This window comes from Nicrophorus vespilloides, unplaced genomic scaffold, assembly GCF_001412225.1.
Source record: "Nicrophorus vespilloides isolate i.1.1-1 unplaced genomic scaffold, Nicve_v1.0, whole genome shotgun sequence".
Taxonomy (NCBI): Eukaryota; Metazoa; Arthropoda; class Insecta; order Coleoptera; family Silphidae; genus Nicrophorus; species Nicrophorus vespilloides.
In genome coordinates, this window is record NW_017095900.1 from 104,199 (window position 1) to 116,822 (window position 12,624).

General features: G+C 26.2%; 1 protein-coding gene across 1 annotated transcript in view; it reads right to left on the reverse strand.

Moving 5' to 3' along the window:
* Positions 1-5,420, reverse strand: part of LOC108567978 — a 74,999-nt gene extending 69,579 nt beyond the window's left edge. The window contains exon 1 of the mRNA XM_017928807.1: positions 5,082-5,420. The gene's annotated coding sequence lies outside the window, so the exon portion shown is untranslated. The remainder of the gene's footprint in view (positions 1-5,081) is intronic.
* Positions 5,421-12,624: the final 7,204 nt, after the last annotated feature.

The following is a 12,624-nucleotide window of genomic DNA, read 5'->3' on the forward strand; positions in this document are numbered from 1 at the left end:
AACAAATTGTTATTTAATATTTATGTATTAAAACGAAAAAAAAACTTGTTTATGTTACATTGAAAATGTTAATAATCAAATAATTAATATATTTTTCAAGGCGCAAAAACTATGAATAATATAGATTTGTTATTACTAAAATTTTCATTAACGCCTACATTAATTTTTATACTTTCTTATTTATAGAAAAGATGGAAAATATAAATGTATACAATGAATGAAAATTTACTTAATATATGAATGAAATACACCAATTGTTTAACCTTTCATATTATGTAGACAAAAAAATACTTTTACATGTTTTAATATTGATTTTTTTCTGGTATTTCCATATTTATGTCCATATTTTAAACCCATTAGACGGTTATATTTGCAATAAATGAAAGCTTTAAAAATTAAACTTTACATAACGCTGTCGTCGTTACTCATAAGATTTGATTGGCGTTTTCGATGTGAAGTGAAGAGGTTCTCGTTAAGGAGAGCAAAAATCAAACCGTAGAAAGTAGTTTTTAATTACCCGATACGGTTATGCATTCCTTTTTTTTTTCAGCTCCTGCTTATAACATTATTATCCATAATCATCATCATAAGATGATTTCTCTAATTGTCTTTAAAATACGCCCAATTGAAAATGTCGGTTATCCAATACGCATTATTCTAATCACCCGATGACGATGAATATGAATTTACCACAAAAATTAAATACCTGTGTTATTAGCGTAATTGAATTCGCCTCCAAGGGTACATCATAATACGCCTCATTATTTACCGTTTATATAATTTACAGAAAATTACTGGTTTTCGGCTCAATTACATTATAAAAAAGTAAGATTTTCATACGCAGAATGAATTTGCGTTTTACTATAAATTTCATTTACAACAATACCTCGCATAGTACGGGTTCCACACAAAAATAAACCGCATAAAAAGAAACTTGACTATTTTTAGAATTTGTTTTGTTCAATTAAATTAGTTAGTTTTGAAATTTTCCTATTGGACTATACTGAATCCGGATTGATGGAAGCCGCACTATCTGAGGTATTGCTTTATGTGTTTACATATACATTTATCAAATGCTATATTACAAACCTCGTATAATACGAATTCCGGACTGTTTGAAACCGGACTTATCTAAATACATACAAAAATAAACCACATGAAAAGAAACTTGACGATTTTTTAGAATTTATTTTGTTCAATTAAATTACTTAATTTTGAAATTTTCAAATTGGACTATACTGAATCCGGACTGATGGAAGCCGCACTGTGCGAGGTATTGCCTTATTTGTATACATATACATTTATGAAATACTATATTACAAACCTCGTATACGAATTCCGGACTACTTGAAACCGGACTAAACTAAACACATACTAAAAACACACAAAAAAAAACTTGACGATTTTTTTAGAATTTATTTTGTTCAAATAAATTAGTTAATTTTCAAATTTTCAAATTGGACTATACTGAATCCAGACTGATGGAAGCCGCACTGTGCGAGGTATTGCTTTCATTGTTTACCTATACATTTATCAAATACTATATTACAAACCTCGTATAATACGAATTCCGGACTGTTTGAAACCGGACTTATCTAAATACATACAAAAATAAACCACATAAAAAGAAACTTGACGATTTTGTAGAATTTATTTTGTTCAATTAAATTACTTAATTTTGAAATTTTCAAATTGGACTATACTGAATCCGGACTAATGAAAACCGCACTATGCGAGGTATTGCTTTCATTGTTTACATATACATTTAACAAATACTATATTACAAACCTCGTATAGTGCGAATTTCGGACTGTTTAATACCGGACTAATCTAAACACATACAAACAAAAAAACACACAAAAAGAAACTAGACGATTATTTAGAATTTATTTTGTTGAATTTAATTAGTTACTTCTGAAATTTTCAAATTGGACTATAGTGAATACGGTTCGATGAAAGCCGCACAATGCGAAGTATTACTTATTTATCAAATACTATATTACACTTACATTAATACCTCGCATAGTGCGGATTCCGAGCTGTTTGAAACTAATCTAAACATATAGAAAAATAAACTGCACTAAAAAGACTTGATTGTATAAAAAAAATGTCTAAGATTTTTTAGAATTTACCTCGCATAGTACGAGATCCGGACTATTTGAAAGCGGACTAATCTAAATATATATAAAAGTAAACGGTACAAAAAGAACAAACATTTATGTATAAAATATAATAATTTTGTGTAGTACTTTTTGTTGAAATTACTTTGCTCAATTAAAATTTTGTTTATTTTGAAATTTTCCAACCGGACTATAGTAAAACCGTACTAATAGATGTCGCACTATGCGAGGTATTGCTGTATTTATCAAATACTACATTACACTTACATCAATACCTCGCATAGTGAGAATTTCATACTGCTTGAAATCTGATTATTTTAAATATATAGAAAAATAAACCGCACAATAAGTGAAAGCATCTTTTATGTATAAAAAAAATGTGTAAGATTTTTGTTAGAATTTACCTCGCATAGTGCGACTTCTGGACTATTTGAAACGGAACAAATCTAAATATATAGAAAAGTAAACCACACAAAAATAAACTTGACAAAAACGACAATTTATGTATAATAATTTTGTGTATTACTTCTTGTTGGAATTATCTAATCAGACTATAGTGAAATCGCACTAATAGAAGTCGATATATTGCGAGGTATTATTGTATTTATAAAATACATGCAATTAATGTAAGACTTATTGTGAGTAACAGGTGAAATCATTAATCTTTGTACTTACACACAATACCCAATAAGTAATCTGATTAATCGTTTGGAATGTGTCTTTGTCCATTTGGAAGGTTTTTTTTTGCAATTATGAACATTCTTTTATATACTATATTTTTTGTATTCGGAATTGATATGCAAATTAAATTGATCTTTCGACACCACTTATCGCCCATCCTTGTATCTTAATTAAGGACATTTTCCAGTTCGCATTGACCATAAATGAACCACATTACAAACGCCTTAATCCCACCATATTTCATAATAAATAAACTCACACACAAAAAAACATATAAAACCGTTTAATTTATTATTAATACATTTTGATATTAATTAACAAAGTAATTTAAGTCATTAAAGTTAAGTTTGAAAACTACAAAAAATAGTTTTTTAATTATTGTAAAATTTATAAATACAATCATTTTTCAAACTGTCATATAATTTAAACTTTGTATAAGAAATTTATGAATTCTTAAACTTAAATAATTTTCAGTAATTCTATTAAATTATTATTATAAATTATTGAAATTCAAGAATCATTTGCACACTGTAATACATAAAAAATATCAAATTAAATTATTTACAAAACTTGTATTAATTTCTTTTCTCTATTAAATTTTCTCTATTATTGTATTAAATTATAAATTTTATAAATATAATAATTTAAAACAATTATAAAAACATCTAATTATTGTTATGAAACCTATAAATATTTGAACAAAGTAACAAAATACAATTTTTATGATAGAATTAACATGAATTACTCAACTTCTCTTCTTTCATTTCAAATCTCTCACACTACATTTTCGAGCACTTAAAATTAATTACTTAATACCAAAAAAAGCACATCCAGCTATTTTGTAAATGAATTGTAATTAAATTATGAAATAAGCTGTAATTTCATAATTTAATGTCCTCTACTATCTTACACACAAACAAATAGCTTTAATTAATTGACTCCATTTATGTACTTTAAACAAACAAAAAAAAAGAGAAAATACAATCACTTTTGAAATCTGTTTGCTTCATTAATAAACAGATTTAATTGTTAAATATAAATATTTAAAAAGAACGATTATATAAAGAGACTTGATTGTCTCAGAGTGCAAATAGTGTAGAATTTATATGTAAGCAATACATTTTAGTTCAAATTATTCTATTTAAGACAAAGAATATATAAATTGAATGAGTTATAAAATAAATTGAGTTTTGCTTTTTTTTTGAATGAAAGAAAAATGTAACTATTATAAACGAATTAAAATTATGGAAATGTTCGTTGATTTGGAATGTAGATTATATATAATTAGGTATCAACTCTAATCCGGGTATTACTAAATAATAAAAGTAAAAAATTACTAAATATAAAAAATCTTTTAAGTCTGATAATAAACAAAAATAATAAGTAATAATTAATAATAATGGTATTATTTCGTAACGTTTTTTCATCTTAATAATTGCTAAATTTACAAATAAATCTCTTCTTATAATTCTGATATTTAAAATCAATATATAAATAACATTTATTTAATAGAAATTAACTTCCTCGTAACAAAAAGTTACATAATTATTAAACTTTTAATTAAATAAATAAAAATAAATAAGTTTTTTCTTAACTCAGATATTTCATTAAACAAAGAAATATCGTTATTTTCTACTTGACAAATAAAAATTAAATTACTTCATAAAATAATGATATTTAAAATCAACTGCTAATTCGTTAAATCTACAGAAAATTCTCTTCCTTTAACTCTGTTATTTAAAGGAAGAAACACATTGCAATTACATAATAACACTTCTTCATCATCTATAATTTATATGTAAATGAAATTGGAATGGTGTAAGCAAAATATTTATGAACAAATGTTCACTTTTTAAGCATATTTCACGTAATTTGTGGAGGTGTCTCCCTTATCCTTACATAACGCATGCCATAATCATATTCGAAATACAACAGTTACCAAAAACAGAACTAAAGAAACGCGTTAATTAACATATGCAACAAAATTCTCTTCCTGCTTTATCGCGCAAGGTCATTTCTTGTTGTTGTTAACCTACAGATTATCAAATTGTCACCGATAATCTATCAATTAGCGTTTCTATAGTAATTGCAAGTTTAAAACTGTCGTATTTTCCAACCGCGAAATTTGAAAGTTTATCAATTTTTATATAAATTTCCACACTTCTTCGCATTTTCTAACCGGCAATGGTAATAATAATAATGCTAATGAAATATCCGCGGTGGAAAGTTAAAAGCGCTTTTGTAATTACGTTAGCTGAAGAAATAAAAAGGAAAACTTACATCTATAGAATTTATCCTCATCAATATCCATAATATCCTTAGGCAGGAATGAATCGACGTTTTCCTTTTGGAATGTGGCACGTTTATTTTCTTTTTTTTTGTTTGTTTGTTTGTTTATTCGAATTGTAATTTTCTTGTAAATTTCTTTGTCGTTCTTGTTGATGTTTTGTTTTGTTACGATCACTAACTACTTTCGTCCAGGGAAAACATCGCGTGGGTTACTGTCCTGACGCACCGTTCGGGTCGCGCGACATTCACTGACTCGCGTCGGCTTCTGGACCTCGGCTGGTTTTCAAGAAGGCCTCGTCCAAATGTGAAAGAAGTATATACGACGATATGAAAGTAAAACGCGTCGGCCCATTCCGCTCGCCACCGCCGACCGAAAAGCCTCTTTCTTTTTCTCCTCCCGTTGTTCCTCGTCTCTCACTCATTCACTCACTCTTTCAGTCAATTCTACCTTGTCTTGTTGTTCTTTTACATTGTTTTTTATATCACTATTTATTCTTGTCGTTAGATTTTGGATCTATCTCCCTCACTCTTCCAGTTAACTCTCTCATATCTTACATATAAAAATATTTTCTTAAATTATTATTTCTTCTTGTCATTATTATTATTTTGTTGATGTTTTGTTACAATTGTTGAACGCATGCGTTTGCAGATCCGCGCACGAATTCGCTTTTTGCGTTATATAATACACTCACCGTGGCATATTATCTCACTGTCGTGTTCTAATCTCGCCGAGGCTGAGGCCGTGTACTTTCAATTGTGACTCGGGTCTCGGGTCTCGGGTCTGCAGAAAAATGATCCGTTATATAATTCCTCCATTTTCAGCTTTTATTTTTATTTAATTATACACTGACTTTACTATTATTTTGCTTATTTTTTTTTTCTAGTCTTACTTATATTAGAAATATTATCTAACGTTCTTCATTTGACATTTCACAATGAAAGCAGTATAAAATGCCAAATAAATAATTTGTTTTAAAGCATTGTTACTTGATTTTATTACATACTTCTCAGTCTAAAGTTTATTTTACAATTTTCAATTAATTACGTTTTAAATGTGTAGAATTATTTACCAATGAAACAATTATTGTAAACTAAAGGAACTGTACAAAATCGACGTATTTTTTCATTAAAAAACTTATATTTTATTCGTATGTCAAAGTGTTAAAAAAATTTGTTACATGCTTTACATTCACCATAGATGATAATTATGTATAAAATTACAATAAAACTGTCTTTCCAGCTATTTTTTTAAATAGAAATTCACCAAAAATAATGTAGTTTTGCAATTTCTCCGTTTTCATCTTTTATTTTATTTACACATAGACTTTACTATTTTTTATTTCTTTCTGAAATCTTCCTTATATTAGAAATATTATCTAACGTTCTTCATTTGAGATTTCACAATGTAAGCTGTATAAAATACAAAATAAATAATTGGTTTTCAATTGTCACATGATTTCATTACATAAAACTACTTTGGTGCAATTTTTTAAATAGAAATTCACCAAAAAATGAGTAGTTCTGTAATTTCTCCGTTTTCATCTTTTATTTTATTTACACACAGACTTTACTACTTTTAATTTCTTTTTGAAATCGTACTTATATTAAAAATATTATCTAACGTTCTTTTAATATTTCGCAATGAAAGCTGTATAAAATACCAAATATATAATTTGTTTTCAATTGTCACTTGATTTTAATACATACAACTAAGTTATTTATGTACAAAATTATAAGAAAATTGTAATTAGAGCAAATATAAAAAAACATCAACACAAAAATTGTGCATAAAAATGATTCGTCATATTATTCGTTTTTTTTTCAGCTTATATTTTATTTATTTACATACAGACGTTATTTTTTTTGTATTCTTACTTATTTTTTAAACATTATCTAACGTTCTTCATTTGTCATTTTACAATGAAAGCTGTATAAAATACAAAATAAATAATTGGTTTTCAATTGTCACTTGATTTTATTACATAAAACTACTTTGGAGCAATTTTTTTAAAATAGAAATTCACCAAAAATAAAGTATTTCTGTAATTTCTCCGTTTTCATCTTTTATTTTATTTATACACAGACTTTACTATTTTTTATTTATTTTTGAAATCTTACTTATATTCAAAATATTAAACGTTCTTCTTTTAATATTTCGCAATGAAAGCCGTATAAAATACCAAATAAATAATTTGTTTTCAATTGTCACTTGATTTTAATACATAAAACTAAGTTATTTATGAACAAAATTACAAGAAAATTATAATTAAAGCAAATATAAAAATACATCAAGACAAAAATCGTGCATATAAATGATTCGTCATATTATTCGTTCTTTTTCAGCTTTTATTTTATTTATTTACTTACAGACGTTATTTTTTTTTTGTATTCTTACTTATTTTATAAACATTATCTAACGTTCTTCATTTCACATTTCACAATTAAATCTGTATAAAATACCAAATAAGTAATTTGTTTTCAACTGTTACTTGATTTTGTTATATACCCATCATTATAGGTATGTGTAAAAAATATAATAAAACTGACATTAAAGTTTTTTTTTTAATAAAATGACAAAAAAAAATTAATAATACCATATATCTTGATTATGTATACATTTTAAAACATACTTGAAGACAAAATTGTAATTCACAAAATAAACAGTTTTTTTTTTCACTTGTTATTTGTTTTTGTTGCATACATCTCAATAATTTCTACAATTTATAGGAAAAAAAAAATGTAACTTGATTTTGCAATATAATTTTAATATATCTTAATAAACAATTTGTTTAAAAAATATTTCAATTGTTACATCTTAGTTGTTTATAAAATTTGAAAAAAAGTGGCTTTAGAATAAATAAATATAAAATTAAAATAATAAGAATTCAACAAAAATCAGTTCAATAGTTCGAGATTTCGATAAATTACATTTTGCACCTAAAACAACTTGACATTTCACAATTTGTTACATCTCAATTATTTCTACAATTTATAAAAAAAACGTTTTGCAATTGTAACTTCATTTTATTACATCTTAGTTGTTTATAAAACATAAAAAAAAGATTTGGCCTTTAGAACAAATATAAATAAAAAATAGAATTCAACAAAAATCATTCACGATTTCGATAAATTACATTCAACATGCGTATATTTTCACAATAAAATTATTATAAAATGCCAAACAAAAGTAAACAATATATTTTCAATTATTACTGGATTCTATTATATATTCTTAATATATCTCAGTTATTTATACATTACTTTGAATATATTAATATGTATATTTAGTGCATATCAGATAAAACTACAACCAATAAACTTGTTTAATAATTTAAACGAACTCATAAAATGGATCAATTGTAAATAAATATTAGCATATTATAGCGCAAATCAGATAGTTGAAAGGCAATACTTTTGTCTTTAATTTGCATATTATAATTAACATACGTGATTAAAGATTAATTAAAGAAAAGACATGAAAAAACCACATATATTTGTATTTAATTAACATTACTATTCAATAGTTATATCAAATACACATGTTTATTTAAAAAAATAGATTTCTTAAATCTCATAAAATCGATCATAAAATCGCAAAAATTTGAGTTATTAATTAAGATACATAATGAAAAACACATTATTAAGTATAGTAAAGTTTATCTGTTTTAAAGTTAATTTTGAAAATATGATAAATTATATTAGACAATTTTTTTTCGATAAATCTCTACATTATTTATTAAATTATTATAAAATCCTATAATTTCTCATTTATTTTTATTATTAATAAGTATTATTATTTAATAACAATTTGTATAAAAATCACATTGTTTTAATATCTATAAAGTTTTCAAAACAAAGAAAAAAAATTATTTAATTACATATTAAATTTTGGATTTAACATTTTCATAATTTTTGTATTTAAATAAAACTAGAAACCAACAAGCATCAAATTTTAAAATGGATTAAAAAAAAGGAACGATTTTCTAATAATTTCAATAGCAATTAGTAAAAAATAACAATTATTATCACAATAATAATTCATAATTAGGTTTATTTGGAAAGAAGCATTTTTTTATACCATTTTTTTTAATATAAATCAAGTAAATTTAGAAAGCAAATCATTAAGAATTTACTTTCCTGCCAAAAAATCACATACCAAACAAAGAAACAATAATAGGCCTCGAAGGAGTCCATTAATTACTAGAAAATCTCATTTACAAATTGACGATGAAAGAAAACGTAAATTTATTCATCAAAACGAGCGGCAAGAATGAAAAAAATAAGATTTCCCACGTCGCTAATTTGCAGCTGATATTTGAGAAGATCTAAAAATTCAGCTGCGGCTACTGTGTATTTTATCGGACTGGTCCATCGTAAAAGAAAATAAACGTTGCAAGGATATTTGTTTATTTCATTTATTATTTTTTTTGGGTCAAAAGCAAACGATTATTTTTGTACGGTGTGTGTGGTAATTATGTTCGATCCGTTTGCTTTTCATTCGGACGCTTGACTTTTAAAGGTGCAGAGACCACACGGGTGATGGTAAACCGCGCGTCCATGAAGATTACACGACGAGCAGAAGTTCAAGGCTCAGCATCATCCACAGACAACACACTATCTCGTTTCGTATTAAATAACGTCTGCGTTCGCGGATTCCTGTTTGCTGCTTTTGCGAATTCCATTCAGCATCAAATTTCCATTTGTCGCTTCATTTTACATATTTATACTTGATAATAATAAGAATTTACTTCGTAAGTAGAAGATTTTGATACCGTCGGGAGTATGGTTGTCGGGATTTCGATATAGACCCATTTATACTACAAGTATGGTATGAAGAAAAGTATAGGATCCTTTTTGGATTTTGGTTTTGGTCTGTTAAAAGTTAATTGGAGTGTCCCAAAAGCCAAATGGGTCGAATCCAATCGATTCATTTCAAAAACTGCTAAAACTCGTGTATTTCTTTTCAAACAAACAAAAAACATACGCTTCTTCCTTTTTTTGTGCTTCTGATTGAAGAAGTTCTCGCGAGAGAAAGAAGGAAAAGAATCCCATTGTTGTTGTGAAATCTACCGAATCATCCTCGTAAAAACAAATACTGTAAAACTGGACAGTCATAGTAAAGAAACAAACATTATAATTCGAGATTGAAGAGTGAAGAAGTAGGAAGAGGATTGAAAAGAGATGGAGGAAGAGGATTGAAGATTTGATGAGAGTCGAAAAGAGATGGAGGAAAAGGATTAAAGAGATGATGAGAATTGAAAAGAGATGGAGTAAGAGGATTGAAGCGTTACTGCGGATATTAAATAACAATGTGCTAAGTGTTAATTTGAAGCAGTTTTATTCAGAAAGAAACGGACTAAAAATATACTCGTAAAGAAAGTATTCGAAATGCCAGGCAATCACCAATAGACCACATTATGTGGTTACTATTTTTCCACATTACGTGCAACATTTCAAAAAAAAGACATTCACACTTTTCCATTTACATAATCGAAAATTATTATTATTTACATCATTTTTCTTATGTATATGAAATAATAATCATAAATAGAAATAAAATAAGATTTGCTATTTTGTAGATTTGTAGAATTGATTTATTTCTATTAAAAAAAAGAATAAATGTCAAATTTATTAAATATTTTGTTACATCTTAATTATTTTCATGCAAAAAACTCCTTTGAAATCCAATCCATATCCATAGTTTCGTGTACATCTTCGAAATATTAGAATGTAATATTTACTCTAATGTTCTAATTACTTTTATTTTATTAATTAGTTATGCTTCGTTAATTAATCTACTTAATTAGTACGTTATATATAAAGATATATTGAATTTTATAGAAGCTACTTTTAAAGTTGAAAAATCAGTGGCAATAGTTTATTTTCTTTATAAAATATAATGAATTTCAAAATTTGTAAATAACAAATTATTCGTTTTTATTGTCGATGAAAAAATGTTAATAAATACAAGATTAAATTATATAAAATCCAAAATGTTTTTGTACAAAATCTATCGTAAATCATTTAAAAACATATGGAAACGACAAGAAATCTGATATCAAGGATAGGGCGGAAATATCCGCCTCTTGTCCGCATAAATGAGCGTAAACACAGCAGTCAATAAAACGTATGCATTTTTTTGGTATACAATAAATTATAATTTACTAATCTAATTCCAAATCTGTAATCTTATTATTATTATCTAAAGCAGTGTTTCTCAAACTTTTGGATCCGCGATCCACTTTTGCAATTAAAAAAATTAAAGGACCCCGAAGAATAGGTATGTATATATAGAAATATGTAGAAAAACATACCACATTAATTTCACTGTCCATATGTGATGAACAATTGCCCTGTTGCTGCAAGCACCAAGAGGACTCACAAAGGTCCTGACTTGACCAGGATTCGAACTTTAAATTTAAAAAACTTTATTTACATTTTTTCAATCACATTTTTATGTTATACTTTTTATGCTAATATATTTTCTCACGAGTCTCAATAATTAATTGCTTTATTTTTAGCTAAATTATGTTAATCAATTGTCAAAACTAGAAAGAGAACTTTAATATAATTAGTTATTAATAATTAGAATTATCTACATGTTATTTTTTGTATAATTTTTTTTTAGAAATATTGCCACAAAAAATATTATTAATTATTCAATAATTAAAATAATATTGTATCTATTTTACCAATATAAATTTGTAATAAATATATTACAATTTACAAATCTTTTCGTTAACAAAGTTCCTATGGCTTCAAATTATATTAAAAATGTATATGTTTTCATATAAGTTTCCATTATAATTTGAATTTCTTAATATAACAACACCTCACTCAATAAGTTCGATTTTTAGGAAATACCAACCTTCAGACGACGCTTGTCAAAATTTCATGACAATATGACGTTTAATTCACAAGTTACATTGATTTTAGTGACACTACTTTTGTAATTTTCAAAACGTAGAGAAGCGTTGGTATGAAAAAGTTTATGTTCATGAATAAAGTCATTTGTTCATGAAAAAGTTGTTGTTTTATTGGTCATCCTATGAACTTATTGAATGAGTTGTTATGTATTATTAATAACTAACTAAAAGCTAGTCTGTATTAATTTGAAACAATATAATTGTCTAAATATGAATTAACGTAATCATAAACATTAATATGTGGTTTAATTTAAGATTTTCTGGTTTAAGATTAATTTACGAGTTCCAATTTCGGAGTCGCCTGAATTGGGTAATTGGAGTAAGTTAAGTTGAATTAAGCCAACAGTAGAAAGCTGTTTGGGTGCATATACACACATATAATAATATTTTTTTATTCTCTCTAGTTCCCCGTCTATTAATAATTCCGTTACGAAACCTCCGTCCGTCAGAAAACTGTAACAATTAAGCCATTGTCGTAAAGGACCCCGGGGGGGCGGACTGTTGCGTAATCGCGGGGCGTGGGTGTGCGTCGAGCGCCGTCCGCCGATTAAAATCTAAATTCGAGTTCTCTTTTTGTGAGGGGGACCTTAAATAAACATTTCAAGAAC